The sequence below is a fragment of the Sciurus carolinensis genome, chromosome 7 (assembly GCF_902686445.1).
Source record: "Sciurus carolinensis chromosome 7, mSciCar1.2, whole genome shotgun sequence".
Lineage (NCBI taxonomy): Eukaryota > Metazoa > Chordata > Mammalia > Rodentia > Sciuridae > Sciurus > Sciurus carolinensis.
Window position 1 is genome coordinate 22,881,940 of NC_062219.1, and position 23,256 is coordinate 22,905,195.

Here is a 23,256-nt window from a genome sequence, read left to right on the forward strand (position 1 = left end):
TAGTTGCAGAGCACTTGGCTAGCATGCACAAGGCCTTTCAATACCCAGCACCACAAACCAAGAAAATAAAATAATAACCATATGTCATTTGTCTTGTCTTACTAATGGCAAGAACTCTGGAATAATAATTAAGACTGTTTATCTCAGTTAATGAAGAAGGGTCTTTGGAGACCATATACAAATGAGTTTCCTAGATAACTGTTTCTTGAAAAAATCCACACATAGGTTTTCTTGGAAATTAAACCACATTTCCCATGACTACTATAGATGTAACCTTTTTTGAGCAAATATGAGAAGTGTATAGCTGATATATTTCAACCTTTCTGTTTTCTAATACTAAGATGAACTATTAACTAATTTCATGAAAGTGTGTAACAGGGTTGGGGGAATGGCAGTCCATGGTGAATTCCAAATTGCATAATTAAAAACTCATGTATTTATGACTTTGAAATTTATTTTCAAACTTCCACTTGAATTTCATATTGCACTTGAATATGGCCGTGTTTGCTCTTTAAAATCTTAGTGGATTTTAACATACTAAGTCCACCCTAGGGAGTCCTGATTGAGGAGTAATTGGAAACTGTGTATTTTTCTATCTCACTCTTGGACTCAGCCCCCCAGTGGTTATTTTAGGCTCTCCCCAGTTGGGATATTGCTTGCTTTCTCTTGAATCTCCTATTAGAGCTGAGATAGTAATTTAATGTTTGAACTTCAAACAAGGTGCTTCTACTGGTTAAGTGGATAGATTAAAATGGTACTGTTTAGAAATCATAAGTAAGCTACTTGTGGGTGGTTACTGGAGCTTAAGCATTCTGTGGGACAGGTATCATTCTCAGAATGATTCAGAAATTCTCGCTAGTGAATTCTCTCCAAGACTGCTTGACCATTGTTATGTTTAAATGATCGAGCTAGGTATTGGTTTCTAGAACCAGGTCTTAATAGGTTTCAGGAACTGCAACCTACACATTTTCATTGTGTCAGTAACTTATAAGAATGAGGACAATTCCAGAGCAATAATTTGCATCTTTTCCTCATCTCTGATTTTAATATCCTGATATTATGTAGCCATCATTTCCATGTGCCGATCAGTGCTGAAAATAAACTCTTCCTTCACATCTTAGTTGCTCCATTGCTTCAACATTCATTTTATCCCAAACTGTAAAATTTAGTGTAGTTGAGAGGTACTTTTGTTATTTTATAGTTTTAAATAGCTCAGTAACTTAGGAAAAGATATAGTAATAGTCTTGATTTGATTTTTGTGTAACAATGTGTAGGTTCAATAAAGCTTCTCTGGTTTAAATGTGGTTTTTGTTTTTCTTTTTCTTGTTAGGTGGAGTCTTTGCAGTTTTTAAAAGATGGTGGTAATCAGATCTACTTGAAAATTAAGTGAATTGATTTGATTGGAACACTTGTTTACCAATTGTTTGACATTTGGCCACTAGGTAAGTGAAGTCCAGTGCCTTCCATGTGGTTTGAATTCCAAGTTCTGGGAAGGGTTTCTCAAGCACAATATTCAGTAAACTTTCTGTGAAATTTTGACAGTGATTATTTGTTACCTTCCATGCCTGTGGAAGATTAGATGTCTGATGGGGTATTCCCTAAATGAAAATATTTGTATGTCTTTATTGCAGTTTTAGAAATTGTCTGATTTTAGCTGAACATTGAAAAATATTATTTATGTTTTTAAATTGATTCTTTTATTTACTATTTTATTTTATGTATTTATTTTTGGTGCTGGGGATCAAATCCATGTGCCTTGCACATGCTAGGCACAAACTCTACCACTGAATTACATTCTTGGCCCCTTTTATTTATTCTTTTAATGATGGTTTGCTTGTAATCTTGAGGTGTTGTGAGAATATCAGATTTTACTTTGAGATTTTCACGTGTAATTGCGTCTTATCAGATTTGAATCCAAGGTATCATGAACTTTTTGAGTAAATCAGCATTTCATCTTATTCAACCATTCTCTTTTTACCGAAATTTTGGTTTCTGTGGTAAGAACAGACATCTTTAAAACAATGTTTTTATTAGTGCATTCTAGTTATACATAATATTGGAGTTCATTTTGACATAATTGTACATGCATGGAATATAATTTGTTCCACTTTAGTTCCATGCTTCCTCCCTGACTCCCTCCCTGGAACAGACGTCTTAAGTAAGGACTTGGCTCAATTCAGCTCTCTTGTTACCCTGGATGCTGTGGAAGCTCCTGAGGTAGAGAACCAGGAGGAGTTCAGGCTTTTAGCAGATGATTGGTACTGCCAAGACAGAATTTAGTGGGAACAGGACTTTGGCTACTGTTAAAATGTCAGGATAGTAAAGCCTACTCTGTCAAACAGATTTTTGGCATCAGAAGTCTAAATGATACTGATTATCGGGCTTGGAAATTTTTTATTTTAACTCAGGCAAACTCATGCTTAAATTAACCCTTTATGCAGTAAGAGATGATTTGGAAAAAAAAAATGTTTTCCTAATTTAGGTCAGAAGATTTGAGTTTCTGAAATTCTGGGTTTTTTTTCCCCCTTCATGATTCTAAAATTGTGCAGCTTGTTACTTAATTTTCCTTCAAATAAACTGGAGCTATTTTAAAACCTGATGAGTGATAATGAATAAGATAGGAAAGTGTCTAATCATTTGGTGAGCCAACTTCCTTTCAAACCAAACCAACCAATAATGTCTGCTTAACTATGAACATCTTAAGTCTTGATGATATCAGATGGTGTTTCTGTGACATTACTGTACAGTTAATGCAGTGCTCACAGCTGCCTTTAGCTTGGTCTAAAATCATCTCCCTGGAGGCAGCTACCCTGGAACTTGATTTGTTAGTGTAGCTGTGAGTGTCCAATGGGATCAGAAACATCCAGTGTCCTTTTCATTTTTCTTGAAAGGTTCACGATTCAATACTTACTTGTGACCAAACATTTTCATTGTTAGGGACACAGTGCCATTTGGAAAAATTTGGGAAAGTGATTAAAGGGGTATAAGACAGTTAGATAAAATTTAAAAAATCAAAAAGAGAAATGTTTAAAAAGTTTCAAAAGCAAAGCCTTCATGTCTTCACTAGCTATGTTACATGTTAGGAGATGCAAATTAATACGCTGAGCCACTAACTTAAATGTCTTTGCCACGTTTAGTTTTCTATCTACTCACAAGCTTGGCTTTTACAGGGATTCCCAAAGTATACTACAGTGCTAAAGTTAAATTTCAATTGGTGGCACCTAATTTAAATTATGTGCAGGGTCAGGCGGTTTTGTGAGTGCCTCCTGAGAGTGGACCTGGCTTGGACATGGAGTGCAGATGGCCCTCCTGCTCACTGCACTGATCTCTGGGCTGTTCTGCCTTAGTCAACTCACTGGCCACTCTGCTTTAACATAATGAGGATGCTACTTAATTCATAAGCATTTTATATGGAATTGGTAAGCTTTTTCGTGATGTGTATGGTACATATAACCAGCAGTCTCTTGCCGATTTTATCAGCGAACCTGGCCATTGGCCTGTGTGAGGACATTTTTTTGCCCAAACAATAAAATTTTAAAATTTGTCCAATTTCTCCCACCACAAATTGGTAGCAAATAGTTTGTAAAAAAAGGAAAATCCTTAACCGTTAGAATGTTCTTTTTATGGTGCTTGTTGTAAGATTGTAAATACAAATTATTTTATTTTTACAGTAATGCACTTTGCTTGTTCTGCTGTTTTCCTTCTAATGCTTTTGACTGGTCTTGACATTGTTCATTTAGGATATTATTAGTTGGAATCTGGTCCCTAACCATGTGCTCACATTTAAATACTCTCATTGCATTGGTTGTAGTTGTTTAGGAATTATGTAAGAGGAACTTCTTAGGAAGGAAGGTACAAAACTTTTGAGTTCTGTGATCCAAGATCTGAGCTGTAGATGCATAATCTCTTCAAAGTAAGAATTAAGAATCCCATATTCATTTGAGAGTATTGGGTTTCAGGGTAGTAATTAACTTGCTGAGAATTGCATAGCTATTACAGTTAGTAATTTCTAGTCAGAAATTATTGAGATCTTACTTGAAACTAAAGAATCCAAAATACATAATTTTATTTTCTGTGGAAATTGCCATATCTTGTGATCTCCTTGCCCTCAGTGTTCATCCATCCATCCCTTCCTTCTTTTCTGCTCTGTCTTTATGTGTTTTCTTTCTTGGCATCACTTACCTCAATTAGGAAAATAAAAGGGAGGAAAACTTCTAATAATTCTATTTGGACACATTTCATCTGGTCTTATAATGATTTAATAAGGGTGCAAATTAGATCTGCTGTTACCTTTGGGTTTACTAGAACTACTCCTGCCATCAGATAATTCAGAATAGATCTTAGAAGTGTCTAAGAGTTGTAGGTAGCCATCAGAATATTTCCTTTTATAGAGGGACATTTTTATGGCTTTTCAGATACATACAGTTCTTCTGTTTGTATTATAATGTAAAAATATAAAGGATCCATAAATATGGAGGAGAGTAGCTATATTTATGTTTGAGGATTTACAAACTGGTGTGGGAATGTGGACTCTGGGCCCTGCAGCTTGTTCTGTCTTCTTACAAAGACTGCTGCCCTTGATTAGCTTTGGTGCATACGTGAGTGGAGCCCATGGCTCTCAGCTTCTTGATCTGTGTGGTTTCATTTTTCCAAACTTATTTTCTGAAGTTCTTCCATAAATTGCATTCCATTCTTGAGGTGGCCTGCTTTGTTTCCCGGGAATTTCTCTTGACTACACCTTCATTCATTCATGAATTCTGACGATGTATCCATTCAGGTGTGGATTTGTGTTCATAGTGCAGTGAGCAAGCATTAATTAAACCCAAATGAGCAAAGCACAGTGTGTCCTGTGGCCATCTGAAATCCTGGTTGCAGACTGCTCTCTTATCACTTCAGGACATATCCTTCTGTCCATCCTTCCTGTCTCCCTCCTTTGACTTGCAGTGTAGAATGACTGGGGGAGATGGGACACCTTTTGGTTTCCTCTCACTCATCAAACAAAACTTACATAGTGAAACCAGGTGATCATAGGATCATGGCTTTTATGATGCTGTGCATTAGCACTCTTGGTAGTGGCTTATCATACACAAATGGTGTCTGTATATATTATATCATTTGAGAAAAATACTGTTATATAGATATTACGCACACTTTATTTTGTGTTAAGAGGAAGTGGAGTCTGGGGCGGGTGTTGCGCTTGAGTAATTTACCAAAGTCACAACCCTAGTGAGTCACCGAGCCAGAATTGAACCCTGGATTCTTCCAACTTCAGACAGCATGTCATGATTATTGAGAGGTCACTGGTCTAGTTGACTGGTGGTGACCAAATACTGGAGCCTGGTGGAAGTGGTTACTCTATTCTCTCTAATATGATTCACGTAAGGAAGTAGAAGCCATACAGAACTTTGGAGAAGAGTCACATTTCATAATCTTGGGAACTGTGAACCAGTCCAGAGTAGTGCACTTAATGCTGTGGTGTAAGAATGTGAATCCTTGAGACCTTTGACAGGTATGACCTGTCTGAGGTATTAACTGTTAAGATTACCCAGTCATCCTCCTAATCTGAGCATCTCAGAATCACTAGCAGCACCCTTGTAGATAAGATCAGCCTCTTGAATCTGACTCTCATGGCAGTTACAGTTTTTACCATAAATTTCTAAATTGGATAAGTTCCCCACAAAGAGATTTTCATTTTATCTTTGTACTTGATATCATTTTGACTTCTTATCGATGAATTTCCAAAGATAAATTATATTTTCTGCCTTACCTACTATTTGTATTATTGGTTAGTGCACTTTACAATGTCATAGTCTGGTTAATTCTTTTCTTTTGGAGTTACTTACCTTCATATTTTATTTCATCTGCCTTCAGAATCCCCTTAACACTTCATATTTTTCTCAAGTCACTTTTTATATGTGTTTTTGTGCTTGCACTTTATGGCAGTGTGAGATAAAAACCTCACATAAACTAATTTGCCACAAAGAGCAAACACAAAAATACATATTTGCTCAAGGGCAAAAGTAGGTCTTTATTTTGTTGGTCTCCTCTTCAGCTTGAGAAAAAAAAAAACCCAACGATTAAAAAAATAATGGCTATTCAATAAATATTTATTAAATTTAACCATATATTTGATGGCGAGTTTTCTTTGAAAATTAATTTGGGGCCCTGAAAATTGCTATCCGGGCACATATTTAATTTTAATTCCATTAGTGAAATGAATCAGCAAGTCTGATGCTTATTAAATGTCAGAAGACCAAATTCATAATTATTTTTAGTGTTTTTGTTTTAATGCAAAAAGCTGCTCTTAAAGTAGAATAACAACACCGTTCCCCACTAAACCAAACAAAGGACAACAACACTAAAAGCCCCGCTTTCCCCTGAAGGGCATGTTGTGTTCTCCTTGTCTTAGCCATGGCAATAAGTATAATTGTCCTCTGAAAAGATACAGTGCCTGTGAATGTGAGGGCTTCTGGACCTGGTGTGCAGGCAGTGTGAGGCAGAGCCTGCTGCCTTGGGGGCAGGATTCCGGGGTACATTTCCTTTGACCCATGGAGGGAAGCCCTCGCACAGTTTTGAGTGGAAGAGTTACACCATCAGAGCTGCACGTTCGGAAGATGATCTGCGGGGCTGCGTTGGGTGGCTTGGGGGTGGGGGTAGGGGTGGTGGTGGTGGAGTGGGCACAGCAGACCCTGCGAGAAGCAAGGAAGTTACTTAGGATGCACTTACATGAATTCTCTCGAGAGCTGTCACCTCGTGTTGTGCCCTTTACATCTCCTCCCACACTGACATCACAGACAAAGGCACTCATCCCAGGCTCAAGGAATTCTTCCTGCCTGAACTTCCTGCTCTTCCCCTGCTTCCTCAGCTTTTGCATAATGGTGTCCCCTGTGACTGTGTTCAGCTCTAATTGTTTTCCTCAAGGTTCTCTAGATACTTCCACAAGTCACTGCCTCTGGTAATTTTCCCTGGGTCCTGTGCACACAAAGGCACAGTGCCCAGTTCTGTCCTTTGTTGGAAACTTGCCAGTTGGACCTGGAGTACCTTCTAACCCCTTGACTTGACCTGGTGAGAGATCAGTGTTGCAGGTGTGAGTTGGAGTGATAGCAAAAAGGACTGTCTGGTCACAGACCACAGGAGGTGAAGTGTAAGGAAGCCAGGGAAGTTTCCCTGTTTGGGTCTGGGCGACTGTGTGTGTAGGTGTGCGTGCACATGCCCATGCGTGCAGGAAAGTGCACACATTTGTGCACAGGCTCTGGGGACGACAGGATGTCACTGAGGACGCCAGACTTTTGCATGGGAGTTAAAATTTACTTGTAATGGGAAAAGAGAGCTTCGGAGAGAAACCTGTTTAGGGAGTGGTTTGATGGTTGTACATCAGTAGTGTTTGAAATAAAATCCAATAAAAAGCACATATTTTAGTCTACTTTTTCCATGAGCACTTATAGTTGAAAAGTGGAATTTGCTGGAAAACTTGAGTGGACTTCCCGTTCCTGCCGTTCTTTCAGCTCCTTCAATATTTCCCAAGAGCACAGGACAGTTTTCAGGTTTTCTCAACCCTTACCCCGCCCCGTCTCCCCAGTTCACATCCTCAGGAACGTGTGTACCTAGGGGCGTGCTCACAACAGCCAGAGGCGTGCCTTTCAGCCTCCTACAACAACAACAGGCAGGGAAACAGCTCCCTTTTCCTTTTGAGGAGCAGGATCATTGCCATCTCACGACTCATAGCACAGCAGAGGAACACTTTTTGGCAGGCTGCAGCATCTAGGGAATGCGCAAACACTCCCATTTCTCTTTCTCTGTGATGTATTAGACTGAGTCAGTCTAGCTCAGGCAAGCAGAGGGATTTTTATTTGAGCACTCTAATTGAAAAAAAAAAAGTACTAGCTGTTTGAATTCAAGGTTTTGTTTTGTTTTTTTTACAATCCGTGGTATTTCTAACAACAGAAAACCTTGGGTTCTTAAATTTGATGGTAGCATAGCAGTGATTTGGTGGGTTCCAGTGGAATCTACCCTTTTCCTCATCCATGGAGGAGTTTTAAAATTTCAGAAGAGATATTCCTGATTAAATCAGTTTAAGAGCATATAATGATCCTGTATTATCATTTGTCATTATCTCATGTACTGATGATTAAAATAAACGTTTAATAACTATAGGGCAGTAAATATATTGTAGATCTTGAGCCATAAAAAGATTTCCATTAACAGAATGTTTTGTGCACAAATAAATTATTCATTGACTGTAGCAGATCTTGATTCTGTCATCAACCTTAAGTGGAAATTTTGAGAACACCAATCATCACAAATGCCAACACTCTGTTGGCTTGGGCCCTGATCCTTCTTACATGGAACTTGAGCTTGTTTGGATATTTGTAAAAACTTTAGTTTGGTTAAATTCAATGAATATTTATGGCTGTTCTGCCACATGCAATTTTGCATTCTGGTGCTATAGAGGAATACAGTGATGAATATGTGTGCATTTTGGCCTTCAAGTTGCTTATAAGCTCTAAAAGAGAGAAGAGACTAGAGAATATCTGCCTTGAATATAAGAAAGCTGGTAGTAGTGCCCCTGGAGAAGTCTGTATAAAATGTTTTGTGAAGGGAGAGGAAGAAAAATTAATCTATTTTCTTGTGGATTGGTGGAGGACTGGGGATCAGGAAGTGTTTCCTGGGGCAAAGCCTGTGAAGATGGGCAAGATTTTGACAGGTGGAAAGAATGACATTCACACGGATAAAGAGATGGGGTGGATAATATTGGTGTAATCATGGAATGAAAAGTAGCAGATTATGTTTGAGATACAGCTTTGTTAAGTGAAGAGGAGATGTGAAAGAAGAGAAGGGGAGGGTAGTATAGTCCAGAGAGTACAGAGGGCCTTGAATGTAATTAGCACAGCAGTTTGATAAGTGTTAGAGGACCTTGCCCCACCTTTGAGGTACGGAGTGACATGTTGGGGTTGTAGTTTGTGTGATTTTTTTTATATTACCACAGACAGCATTGCAGAGGAGAATTGGAAAAACTGGAGGCAGATAAGTTAGGGAGCTATTGGGGTAGTCATTTCGAGCAGTAATAGAATTCTGATCTAAGATATTTGTAAAAGTTATACAAAAGAAGGGGCAGAGGGGAGAGACACTGGAAATGAATTTATCTATAGGTTTTAGGATTGGCTATGAGGGGTGAGAAACAGGAAGGAGATAAGGTTCAATACAATGTCTTCAGTAAATGTTTGAGTCAGTCAACATTTATGGAAAGCCAGCCAGGTGCAAGACATTGTGCTGGGTGTTGAGGTATGTATTGAGAAAGACAAGAGGGGTCCTGCTCCCAAGTAGCTGAACATTCTATTTGGGGATGTAAGATATGCATGCGGTTAACTAAAATTCAAAGCAGACTATGATCAGAGCAGTATCAGGAGTTGAGCGAAGGCTGACTTCTGCACTGGAAAATCAGGAGAGCGTTTGGAAGAGAAGATGCTTCAGCTGGGCCTGAAGTTCAGATATAGAATTCCAGAGTACTTCCTCTGTCCAAAATGTAGCTGGAAAAATAAGATAGGCAAGCAAGTCTCAGAGAAGATAGGGGAGGAGGAGCTTGTGAGAGAGAGGAACTCTTCTTGAGCGTCCATTGGATGGCAGGCCCTGGTCTGGAAGTTCCATATGCATGAGAATTATGTTTGGAGTATGTGAAATTACAAAATCGTCACCAACATTGGGATCTAACAAAGGGTTAATGGTTTCTACAGTGGATCATAGTGGACTTGGAAGCGGTTGCAGTGTAAAATTAAGACTGGAAATGTTCTAAAACTTATTTTTTATACTGAAGACATAAATACATCAGTGAGCAAGAAGGCTGAACTTTTTCTCAGTGATTTCACCTTGTTGGGTAAAGTTTATATAAAACTCAGTAGATCTCCGCATCCCGGCTGTTCTTAGAGGCCATCACTTGAGAATGTGCTAGTCCTGAGAAGTCTTGGCAAACTTTAAACAACTGCACGAATGTTGGACGCCCAGATTATTTTCTCACAGTAAAACATTCTATGCTTGCTCCCAGCTTCCCTCCTCCTCCTGCCTCTCCTGCCCTCTTCCTTTTGGGCACCCAGCTCATAATGGTGAGCGCATTTGCCACTCCCTTGGCTGAGGGTTGGGGAAGTCCTCGGGCTCTCCTTGGCTCCTGTCCCATGTGGAAGGAGATTTCCATGGGGAACAATCTAGGGAAGTGCCTGTGTGCAGGCACACACACGCACACTCACACGCACACACACCAGTTCTCTTCCTGTCCTCAGGGGTATTTATGTGCCAATAAGTAGACAGCACACACAGTCAGGTACCGGCACATTGTGTCACAACCCAGCCTTTGGAAACAGGGCAGCAGTGGAGCCAGAGTTAGAAGGGATAGTGTTACTAATTCAACCTGTAGAGTAATAGGAGAATTTATTGAAGAAAAATTCAGAAATTGCTTCATTAAGATGAATTAGCCTATTACTATAGAATGTAAGGGATGAATTTTGTGTTGTGGTTTTGCTTAGCTGATATTTGTTACATGTTATTCTAGACAACTCGGCACAATGAAAAATCATTCACAGAGGTACCCTAATTATCACAAAGGGGTATTTTGTATTATATCAGACTATCTTGTAAGAAATTTTAAACAAAGAGGTGGAAAGGAATGGTAGAATGGAGCATAAAGCAACTGCCTCTTAACCCCATGCATGCACAAAACTATATAAACACAGTGAGTTGTTTTCAATCACCTGTTCATTTATCCTTTTACTTGATTACTGAACTCACCCTTTGTCCCAGGCTGGGGGCTGGGAAATAAAAGACATGCAAGATTTAATCTTTTAATTTTTATTTTTTTTCAAACACTTAATAAAACACATCCTTCTTAGAGGAAACTAGCCAATATAAAGTTTCCCTGTTTTATAGTAGACAGCTTGTTTGAAAATGCATTTATGAGGTGAGTATTATGTACTAATGTTCTTCCCCCGTCATTTGTGTCCTATCTCTTTGAACCCTAGAATATGTTCATCCTGTGAGAGTTCAAAATAGCTCTTAGATGAATGGGAGTGGGAATCCTCTGCCTTTGGAGGAAATCGCCATGTGTTCTCAGCTTCACCTGTTGCATTGGAATTGCCTTTCCCTGAGAGCTGGATTGGCAAGATGTTTTATCAGGCTGCTTTCTGTCTCTTATCTGAAACCCTGGGATAGATGGAGTCAGTGTTTGCTCCCGTGCACGTGTGAATATCCCAGGGAATTCCCCAGTACAGGGGCATCTCCCACCTTTAGGAGCACTGGCAAGATCTTTTCTGCCAGTGATCAATCTCAACAGTCTGGTAGACCTCACCCAGTCTCTTGGGGTTATGATTATACCTCTGCTTACCTCATTTTATAGTTTTCTACTCTTCTTCCAACTGGTGACTGTGGATGACAGGTTTGGACCTTGCAGGATTTATCTGATTTTTTATTTTGTCTGATTTGTATTGTATGAGTAAACAATGTCTTCAATCCCTTCCCCTCTGTGCTTTGCAGCACATATCTGGGGATATTTTGTCAATTGTAACATACCACCAAGTTCACCAATATTTTAAATAGTCAGCAATTCATGTTGAACTAAGAGACCTATAGGCCTCTGTCATAGAACTCTTTATCTTAAGTTGTTTTGTTCCTAAAGCAAATAAAGATATATTTGCATGACATTTGCATAAATGGCAATAATTTTCATTCTGCCAAGTATAAATTTTGAGTTTTTGTTGAAGAATATATTAACATGTTTTTGTAGATTGAATAAAGTGTTTTAGTTAAAGTATATGTTGATTTAGAAGTTATTAAGAATATTTTAAGAATACCCTAACCTAAATTTGGAAGTTTTTGTTTTTTGTATCCCCTGCCACACCCAATCCTGTGCAGTGGGGATTGAGCCCAGGGTTTCTTGCATGCTCCACCACTGAGTCACATCCCTAGCCCTTTTGAAATTTTTAATTTTGGAACAGGGTCTCCCTTAGTTGCCCAGGCTGGCCTCAAATTTGTAGTCCTCCTGCCTCACCCTCCTGAGTAACTGGGATTATAGTTTTACACTATGACTAGAATGATTTTTTATTTCTGATGAAGACAAAATGTTTATGTGATTTTTTTAATTCTAGAGAGAAGATAATTAATTTCACTGTTGTATTATTTTCTTAATACTATATGTTTTTGCCTTCATTATCTTTGAAAACATTTGCCTTCTTTCATCTTAAATCTGTTGTCTTGGAGGAGAGAATGGAAACTGGTCTGTGTTATGTTTGGATCATTCACTCACTCATTCATTCACTCATTCATTCACTCATTCATCCATTCAGGATAGGGAGAGGCCGATTCCTTTTATTCTTTATTCTAATAAATGCAAGATAGGGTATTTTTAGCTGGATACTAATGGGGGTTACTAAACAACATAGAGAACTTATGGTTTCAAGTAGAAAATCAGTATCTTTTTGGGAAATACCTAACAGCATCAGTATTACAAATTATTAACTAATTAATTATAAAATCATTTTGATTATTTACAGGTGAAAGGGATCTAGTCTTTTCAAAATAGCTAGAACCATATGTGTCTTGCAAAATATGTGTGTTGTGAACCTTTAACAGGTGACAGGAAGACTTGAAATACTTGGTTACTTAACTTTTTATAGGTGTAGTAAAAATGGAGCTATACAGTCTTCATGTAAGCTTTTATTCTGATGCTATTTAAATGTATACATAAAGGAAATTTCTTCTAAATTAAGTAAGGAGCTAATTTCAGATACTGCGAAGAAACTTCTACATCAGACTCATTTTATGTTTTTTGAAGAAATATTGTTTTCAAGAAGCATTCCAATATATATAGCATATAAGATACAGATCTATTCTCTTAGGACTTTACTTAGATTACAAAAATGAGCTACTGCATGAAGATAATGTAGTAGTTAATTTGAAGATACTTATTACTATATATTAAACATTTATTAGAATTAGAACTGTTTATTGTTTTATTATACATGTGCCCTATTTTACATGCATATGTTTGATGCATTTTGGAAATCTGATGAAAAAAAAAATAAAAATAAATTAATTCCATTTTAAAGTTGGCACTGTGAATTATTCTTCAGAACAGATGCACTTAGTTAACATTTTCTGCAGAACACATTTTCAAATCTTTTCACTCATGATAACATTATTACTCAAACCCTTTCTTAGATAAATTAGAGAATTAAGTTTAGAAATGTTATGTATTGTTTCTGTACTGTTTAGACATGCTGGAGTTTGTATATTTAGGAATAATATGTCAGATAACATAAGGGTGATTCTTGACAATGCAATGGTGCTGTTTTGTTTTCTAACATTTTCAAAGTCTTATAAGTGACTTCTTTTTTAAAAAAAATTAATTTTTTTCTAATTAGTTATACATGACAGTAGAATGCATTTATGCATTTTGATAAATCATACATAAATGGAGCATAATTTCTCATTCTTCTGATTGTACATAGTGTAGGATCCCATTGGTCATGCAGTCATATATACACATGAGATATTAATATCTGTTTCACCCTACTCTCCTTCCATACCCCTTCCCCTCTCTTCGTGCCCCTCTACCTAATCTAACATACCTGTTCTTCCCTAGTGCCCCCCTCTTTATTGTGAATTAGTGTATGCATAATAGAAAAAAACATTCAGTCCTCGTTTTGGGGGGTTTGGCTTATTTCAGTTAGTTTGATATTCTCCAACTCCATTCATTTACCAGAAAATGCCTTAATTTCATTCTTCTTTAAAGCTGAGTAATATTCCATCATATATATATATATGTGATATATATATATATATCACATTTTATATATATATATATATATATATATAAAATATATATAAATATATATATATTTATATATATATATATATAAATGTGATATATATATATATATAAAATATATATATATATATATATATATTTTATATATATATATATATCACATTTTCTTTATCCGTTCATCTGTGGAAGGACACCTAGGTTGGTTCCATAGTTTAGCTATTGTGAGTTGAGCTGCTTTAAACATTGATGTGGCTGCATCACTGTAGTATGCTGATTTTAAGTCCTTTGAGTATAATCTGATGAGTGGGATAGCTGGATCAAACGGTGGTCCCATTCCAAGTTTTCTGAGGAATCTCCATACTGCTTTCCAGAGTGGTTTCATCAATTTGTAGTTCTACCAGCAATGTATGAGTGAACCTTTTCCCCCACATCCTCGCCAACATTTATTGTTGCTTATATTCTTGATAATTGCCATTCTGATTGAAGGGAAATGACTTCCGCATTGAATAATTTCAGTGTCATGGCAATAATGTTAGCAGTTAGCAGTGATGGGGAGGGAGTAGTGGGTAACTAGAAAAACCATTGGTTGCGATGTCTGGAATCCAGGGTTCTTGCTGAGAGCCTCAGAATAGCTTACAGACTACGGGCAAGTAACTCAACCCTCCCTATTTCAGCACTCTTGATTTTAGGTGTATGTACACACATACATTTACACATATATGTTTATATGTAAAACCAGACTTCTGTATATATCTGCAAAATCTCTAAAATTCTTTCTCCACACAAATTTTTAAACAAAAGTTGATATGGATTATTGTAAGTCAGTTCCTTAATCCAGATGTCTAGGAAACATCCTTCCTCCAAACTTCCAAGTGGGACAACTCTCCTCAAAACTTTCATTGTGCTCCTCATGTAAATTGTTGAAAAAAACTTGCTACAAGATTTATCTGTCATCTTTAAGGACTGGATTATGAACAAAAATGTGAAAGGGGGCTTTCCGAGGCCTGCTTCATTCTCTTTGGCCTCCTTTGACCTTGCATCTAGCAGGCCTTAATTTTAATAAGTCTGGTAGGGAAATGTCCAAGAAATGTGGAGTTGGTGCAGAATATGGTAGCCAGGAACCTTGGAGGCAGGAAGAAGACAGACCAGAGAGGAAAGAAAAGCCAAGCCAAGTCAGTGGTTTTGTCTGTAAACATGGACTTTATGGTACACAGATGACTTCTCCTCACTACCAGGATGTGTTAACTAACACTCACTAATAATCAGCTATGGTTTTACATTTGGCCAAAAAGGGTAGAGGATTCTCAGATGGACAAGGGAAGACATACCAGTTGCTTCCCTCACCCCTTGAACTGGATCAGAGAGCATCGTGTTACATGAGTACAAGGTATTCCCAATGAACTTTCTGAGATTAAAGAAAAGAGTAGAGGAAAGAAAAGAAAAGAAAAAAAAAAAAAAACCTGATGGAAATGCTTAATGTTTTCACGACAGTCTTGGAGGAGAACTGGTTATAAGCCAAGCTTGGTTTGGACCTTAAGAACACACAACTAGGGACAAGGTCATGGCAGTCAGTATTTGTTGGGTCTCTAGGGGGAGAGTTCAAATAAAGACTCACAAACATTCTTAATTTGATCAGTGATGAAATCTTTATTTGTAAAGAACATGAAATTGCCAGGAATTTCATGTGACCTATTCAAGTTGTAGATTTGATAGAATAATTTTCTGGCTCCTTTTTATTATTTCTGAATGGTCATTAAATCTTCATTAAAAAAAAAAAGAATTTGAAACATTCTGTTAGTGAATTTTGTATGGGTCATGTCTGACAAGTTTGTTTACTTTAATTGTTTGCAACTTTAAATTTTAAGCAGATTGACTTTAGATTTTCTACTACTTTTGCTTTAGTCTGTTTTTAAGTTTCTAAACTTCAAAAGAGAAGATACAGATGCAAGATCTTGATTTACACTCATTCTTATTGACCTAAAAGATTTACATGTAAGATGTAAATGTATTCAAAGTATACAAAATATCAATAGATTTTCATAAAAATGTAAATTAGGGTATGTGTCAAATTTCATAAAAGGTTCTTTTATAAAATATCCAAAATTAAAATAAATCTATGTTATAATGAATGAACAAAACATTTAAATCCAAAATTACTTAATAGCTTCATCTTTTTAATGTATTTTCTGGAAATTTAATTAAGTTCTCTAATTTTGAAGAAGTAAAACTATTTACAGATTTAATGTAAAGTTTTGGTTTGGATATTAATAAGAATTAGCACCATGCTTCATGCCATTGACATCATCACAAATTTAAGAAGAGTTGTTTAATTGCAAAATGTTCCTCAGGCACTGTGTATGATTGTTCCAAATACTGCACCAATTCATTAATAATGCTAGAAGTACTGATCAGAGCACTAAAGGGAATAAGAAGCACGATGCTTGGCATGACTGTAGTTTGTCATGCTAAGAGTCTGCTGTGTTCATGCCATCTGAGAGCAATGACTAGGTACTAAGTTTTTCTTTAACCTAAGCATTAAGGCTGCTTAAATCTCTGCTTTTGAAATGGTATGGAGTTCCACATCCCGCAAACCTTCAGGGCATTGAAACTCAGTGGGTGTTTGTCTGTCTGTTTGTTTGTTTTGCTTGGTTCAAAAGAGGTTGGACTCAAGACTCCCTGGGGAGCCTCAAGAGTTGTAGTCAGGGTTTAAGGTTATGGGACATCTGAATACCAATAATGAAGGTGTCATGTATTTTTCAGTACATTTATTTTGTTGTCTTTGTGGTCTGTCTGTGGAATTTCTAAAGCACAGAACCCAAGGCAAGAACCCTTCTTGTCTGGCGTATAGGCAGTACTGCTCCGGGGCATCTGGGAGTTGCGTTCTTGCTGAGGACACAATCTGAGGGGTTCCTTCCTGAGACACTAGGGGGAGCTGGCACAGGAAGGAAGAAATGGCAGATGGTGTTGTGACTGGCTGTCAGACTGCCTGTGGGCTCCTTAAGTCTCCCTTACTGGAGTCCTAGAAATTCTTGGTTGGGACTTTTCAAGGGGACTGGAGGTCCTGTGTGAGCAGGTGGGGCTGGAACAGAAGCTGTGGTTAATTGGTGTTAATGCCACTGCATATGTATTTGCCTGTGGCTGGTGGTGCCTGGGAGTGTTTGAGTAACTCATTTCCAAGTCAATAAATGCTCCCTCCCTTGGATAGGGAGCAGGGAGGACACATATCCCTGTAAATCTGTTTTTCCCCACATGGCTCAAAGCACAGGCATAGTTTCATTTCTCTTTGCAAATATTCTCTGTGGATTGAAGCTCGGGACATAATCACTAATCTTAGTTGAAATCAAAAAGGGATTTATTTTTCACTTAGATTGGGGCTCTTAACCACAGATGGACAGAATTCAGAGAATTTGGTTGAGGAAAAAAATAACATTATTTTTTCAGCAGTTTTTGAACTTCAGCACTGCTTTTATTTTCAATGTAAGCAACAAATGACAGTGATGACTTTGTCATCAATGGAAATCACAGATAATTTTATATCACATTCTTATGGAGGCTAATACCTCAAGATGTCTTTAAGATTATGACTACTCAACATTAGGATGGATATTAGATATAGGTTATATCATGTTTTGTTAACAAAGAATCACATGTATTACTATCCACACATTTGCTTAAAGGTTTTTTTTTTTTTTTTTTTTTTGAGATAACCGTATTTCATTGTCATTGGTTCCCTTTATAATGCAATGTTTTTTATATACTTTAAAACATTGTGTTCTGGAGGCTTCATCGAACTGTAAAGAGGGTCACAGAAGATTGAGAAACTCTGATCTAGATGCAGTCCTGTGTTTTTCTGCAGAAAATAAGACCTTAGAGTGTGTGCATTACTCAAGGTCTTATGGCGGAAGAGGAATTAAAAGCTGTTTCCTTCCTGTACTGTGTGACCTTCTGGAGCCTCAGCCTTGATCTCAGTGCCTAGGGAATGAGCACCTGCAGCAAGCACTTGGGTTATGATGAAGGCCAAGCCCTCTTCCCTCTTTCTTTGCATTTCACTGGCCTGTGGTGGCTTCTTCCCATCTCTCCTTTCCAGATCTGGCAGTGGTGGTGAGGTGCGATGACCTCCAGCTGAGTTTTCTCTGATGTCCCATAGCGTCACAAGGCATGCTGTCCTACAGCCACTGTGGAGGTCAACAGAAGATATAAGATACTTACCCTTGTGTGTCAGTTCTCCATCACTGTGACAAAATACCTAAGATCAACAACTTAATGGAGGAAAAGTTTCTTTTGGCTAATGGTTTAGAGTTTCTGTCCCTGGTCAGCTGGCTCCATTGCTTTTGGGCCTGTGGTGAGGCAGAGCATTGAGACAGAGAGTACATAGTGGGCCAAAGCTGCTCTCCTCATGGTAGCAGGAAACAGAGGAAGGAGCCAGGGTCCCAATAGCCCTTCAAAGACAGGTCCACAGTGACCTCACTTCCTTCCACTAGGCCCTACCTCCTTGTAGCTGTTGGCCTTTGAGGGACATTTAAGATACCAATCCTAAACTATGATTGTTTGATCCAGTTTCAGTGGTGATATTTGTACCCTTACCATCCTTTTACCATCAGGGGAAAAACCTTTCTGCCTACTTGGTAGACTTTCTTAATTTAGAAACTCTTGTCACATTATTTCCTCCTCACTTTTAGACTAATATATGCCTGAAATACCTAAAGAAAAATCTAGAATTAGTAGCTAACCTTTATAGTTCACTTCAGAGGTATCATGTAAGCACTATACAATTCCCTTAATGATTCTGGCAACATTATTTTTAATTCCCATTTTACAGATAAGAAAACTTAGATACAGAGAAGTTAGATAACTTGCCTGATGTCATTTATATATTTAGTAAATGGCAGAGGTGGAATTAAAAGCAGATATTGCAGCTCCAAAGCCCATTATCTGGGCCAGGGTGCTACATATCCAGTTATTACTGGAATGCTACATACTACCATTGTCCAGTCTGTTTTTCTTTAGTTTTAGGAACATACATATCTGGGATGAATTTTTGGATTTTTTTTTTTTAACATGGTCCTAGGAGGAACTCTCCCTAGTCATGCAGAGCTGTCTCTGAAAGGTGTCATTTGGTTCAACATCGGTTCAGCTTTAATCCCTTGCTTGTATGTATTCAGGCAATATGGGGGAAGGACAGACACGTTCTTACCCAAAATTTGAGTAGTGCTCCAGAATGCCAGGTTCGCGTTGACTCTTTCTAGGTGTCAAGGATGTGACGGTTCCTTGATCTTTGTTTCAAAGCCTTCCCTTTGGCAACATTGGCCAGTTTGCTTTAAAAAATATATGTGAATTCTTGTGTTTTGAAAAAAAAATGTTTGTTAGTGTTTCTGTTCTTGAACACTAGTTGACATTTTGCCAACTAGTTAAAAGTCTGCAAGTCTGAGTGGTGGAGGAGCCAAGTTTGCTGTAACCGGTTACCCCAGATGGCCAGATTCTGCTGTGTACCAGTTAGAGACACTCAGTGGTTGCACACGGGGGTTCTGAGGTGCACTGTTCCACTTATTTTTGCCAGGCATGTACAGCACATTATTTGATAGGGTGAGACAGATGGCATAGCTCAGACTTAAATGATGAGGGAGGAAAGAAAGTGAAAAAAAAAAAAACCAGAAAAAGGGCATTTGATTTTCTAATTCACATTTCGGAAGTGAATTTTAGCTCCTGTGATTGACTAATAAATGCAGTGTTGCTATAAGACTTGAATCCATTAACGTCTGTTTGAACAGCTCTAACTGAGTAATGGGCAGGAGGCAATCTTTTCCTTCATGGATGCTGTCCCAAACTTCATGGGGTGTCCTCCAGTTCTGAGATGACTTGGGCCATTGGAAGACATCAAAAATAGATCTGGAGTTTTCTCAGTAAGACATACTGCCATCCATACCAATCAACTCAGAGAAGTCCTCAATTTTTTAAAAGCTGAAATATGTATTTATACATGCAGATGTATAAATAACAGAAAGAGAACGAGGGAGAGAGAGTGCCTGGTGAAGTAGCTGTGATAAAGGCAATTAATCAGTCTTCTTACAGCTGCTTCCTGACATTTCTGCAAATTGTTGTGGAAAAATTAATGAAGGTTAGATCAGTAATGGTTTCAAGCTTGGCCAGTGGAAAGTATGACAATGTTTCCATCAGCAATTAAATTGGGCTGCTTTCTTTTTTCTATAGGGGAAGTGGTATGATGTGTATTCTCCACAGGAAATGGAAAACGGCGGCTGAACTGTGTGCTGCACAGGTATGCCGGAGCCCCGGGAGTGCTCCAGCCAGCCGCCTTGATTGACACCACAGATTTGCCTCTTCTGCCGGAAGGATTTTGCTGTGCAACACAGAGAAATCCTTCTTTTAAAAAGACAGTGAGAACGTTGGGATGCTGTTGAACTGCCATCTCAGAAATGCAGGTACACAATGCATCTAAACTTTGGGAGCCAGAAAGTGGAACTTATGACAAACAGAAAGTGAAACTCACCTATCTAATTTTATTTTTCAAGCTGAAGTTCGTTCAGTGCAGGCCCGGTTCACATCCTGTGTAACCCTGTGGGATTTTCCCCAGTATTAGTGAAAAATTTTCCCATAGGGTCACACAGGATGTGAATTAAAGTAAACACTTAACAGGCATGATGAAAAGGAAATTAGCTTTCTAAATGATCCTCTCACTGTTAACATCCTGAGTAGTTATTAGAAACATGGGTAAGGGTCACTTCAGTGTCTCATTATCAAGTTGTTACATTATTAATAGGGCATATTAATCTTCTTCCTTATTGTATATGAAATGCCTTTCCGTATATATGAAACCAAATCTCATGTGTATTTTTTCCTTTTGAAAAAACACTTAAAAGCCTAGCAAAACTCAGTGGATCTGTGGTTCTTCACCTTTTTGGAGGGAGAGGTTCATAGTTCCATTTTGAGGCACATAAAAGCTCCTGATCCTTTTTCCTGGAAAAAATGCACGTGGATACAACATTCTGTATATGATTTTTAAAGTCTCACACATTTCTTAAATGACATTGGACCCCGGGCATTTCTTAATGAATTTTGAAAGTTTTTTATAGGCAGATAGAAAATTATAGCCACAACCGTAATATGTTAATTTATTAAAAGTAAATATTTTAAAAGACATACTTTTTAAGAAGCTTTAACTGTAGCAATAATGATTCTTACTCTTTTCTACCTGAAATATTCCTTGTCTTTGGGAGGGAGCTCAGGCATTGCACAGAACATATGAAGTAATACTTGAAGTTGGTGGTGTGGCAAGATAAAAGTCACTCTGGTTGTCCTGCCTTAGTCTTAACATCTCTAAAACAGGCCAGCAATGAGATAAGTCCCTTGTGTCTGGAGGACAATCGATGATGCTCCATATGTATAAATTCCTTCTCATCTTCCCTTCCCCCACTGAGACTTAGTTTAAATGTCACTTTCTCACACGTTTTTGCAACTCCTCCAAGTAGCTTTTTTTTCCTGCTTTGTCTGCAGTGTTCCTCTATATCTTTGTGTTTTTTTTTTTTTTTTTTTTGCTTTTAAAATTGTGTTAGCATTCATTTGTTACATCTGAAGGTGTGAACTTTGAGGATCTTATACTTGCTGGTAACGTTTTATTTACCTCTGTATTTGTTGTATGCAGCAAAGTGCGTAAGAGGCAAAGGTACTTCCTGTTTACTAAACCAGAAGTAATAGGCTGATGCTTATTAGAAATGAAATATTTTAGATTTGAGCTTGTGATTGTCACTGGGCTGTGACTGCTAATCATCTCCAAGTGGTCAAAACATCAGTGTGCAGGTTAAGTGAAATTAGGGAGAGAACAGAGCCTAATTCTCAAAGTGTATCTTTTCTGCCTCCTACTACAACTGCAGAATAATCTAAACCTGAGACATCATATTTTGACTAGATTTCAGGCCAATTAATTACCAAATGATAGTTTTAAAAGGTACTTTTGTATTTCTGTGATATATTGACCAAATATCCAAGTCTCAGAAGAAATACGGGACCCTAAAATCTTAAAAGTTTATTTTTAGAACCTGGGGTCAGAGGATAGCTTGGAGGACTAACTGATCTGCTTGTCTTTGGATAATTTCGGAAGTCCTCGCATGCCCTAGTTAGTACTTTTCAATCTGAGTGGAATATAACTGTGGCCTGGCCTCAAGGAACTGTCAATCAAGTATTCAACTCTCACGCCCCCTCCCCTTCTCTCCATATTTCCTGAAACTGTTACAAATACTTTTTATAAAAAATTCAAATAAAAATTTATACAGAACCAGATTGTCTTGTACTTGAACAACTTAATGGCAGTAGACTCTTTTTTTTTCTGTGTTAAAGATTAATAGCTTCCAAGCAGTAATTGATGATTTAGAGCCCTGAGTGTTTGGAGTAATATGGCGCCAGGGAGGGCTTGGAAGAGGGAGATGACTTCCTTGAGACCTGTAGGAGGTCTTAGAGCAGATCTCCATGGGACAAATAGCAGCGTGCCAGCGTGAGATAGGAAACTGCATGGAAGGGAATGGTATCTGGTGGTCTGGGGGGGTCCTTGACACAGAGGGAGAAGCTGTCCTTCCCAATATGCAAATATGTACCTTCCCCATATGCAAATATGCAGAGTGATAAGAAACCCGGGGTAGAACACAGGGGAGGCTGTGTTTGATGAGATCAAGCCTGTGGAAGGGACTTGCATGGGGACATGATGTTTACAGGAGGAAATCTTCCAAGGATCCATTTCTCAGAAGGTGTCCCGGTCATTAAGTGATGCACAGCTATGCTATGTATCTCTGTTAGGCCTAAATAAACTCCGATTCAGTGTGTCCAGATCACACCTTACCTCCAACACCTGCTCCTCCTCCTGCATCTCCATTAAATCCCCACCGCTCGCTTGTCATCTGAGCTGGAATCATGAACCCCTCTGACTCTAGCTGCACCAGGGGAAAGTTGCTTGTACCCCTTCGTGCTCCAGGATGAATCTTGAAGTCTTGACCTCATTATAAGAAGTGCTTTATTATCTCAGTTTCTCCCTCGTTTCTCAAATCTAGCTATTATTCTTTACAAAACCTGCACTGCAGCCATACCCACATTTATTTGTTCCCAGAATATACTTTGTGTCTTTGTACCTCATGCATTTACAGTAGCTGTTTCCTCTGCCTCTAATGTCATTTTTCAATTTCTCTATTAGGTGTATTTCCACACACATTGGACATGTAAAGGCCATCCCCATTATGCAATTTCTTCCTGCCTCCCAAGCCCTGTCCCCAGTACCCTTGGTCACCTCCTCATTCCTCTTCCCATAGTGCTCTCTCCACGCTTGACCATACATATGTATAAAAATATTTTCCATTTATCTGGCTCAAGGCCATAGACACTGATGATTATATCTTATTTAACATGTTTCCAGGAACCAGCATGGATGTGCTAGTTAAGTCAATAAA

At 38.2% G+C, this 23,256-nt stretch overlaps 1 protein-coding gene across 1 annotated transcript in view; it reads left to right on the forward strand.

Annotated features, from left to right (window-relative positions):
• The window catches only part of Hivep2 (HIVEP zinc finger 2), a 144,989-nt gene that overhangs the window by 57,844 nt on the left and 63,889 nt on the right, over positions 1–23,256 (forward strand). The window contains 1 exon segment of the mRNA XM_047559759.1: positions 1,331–1,442. The gene's annotated coding sequence lies outside the window, so the exon portion shown is untranslated.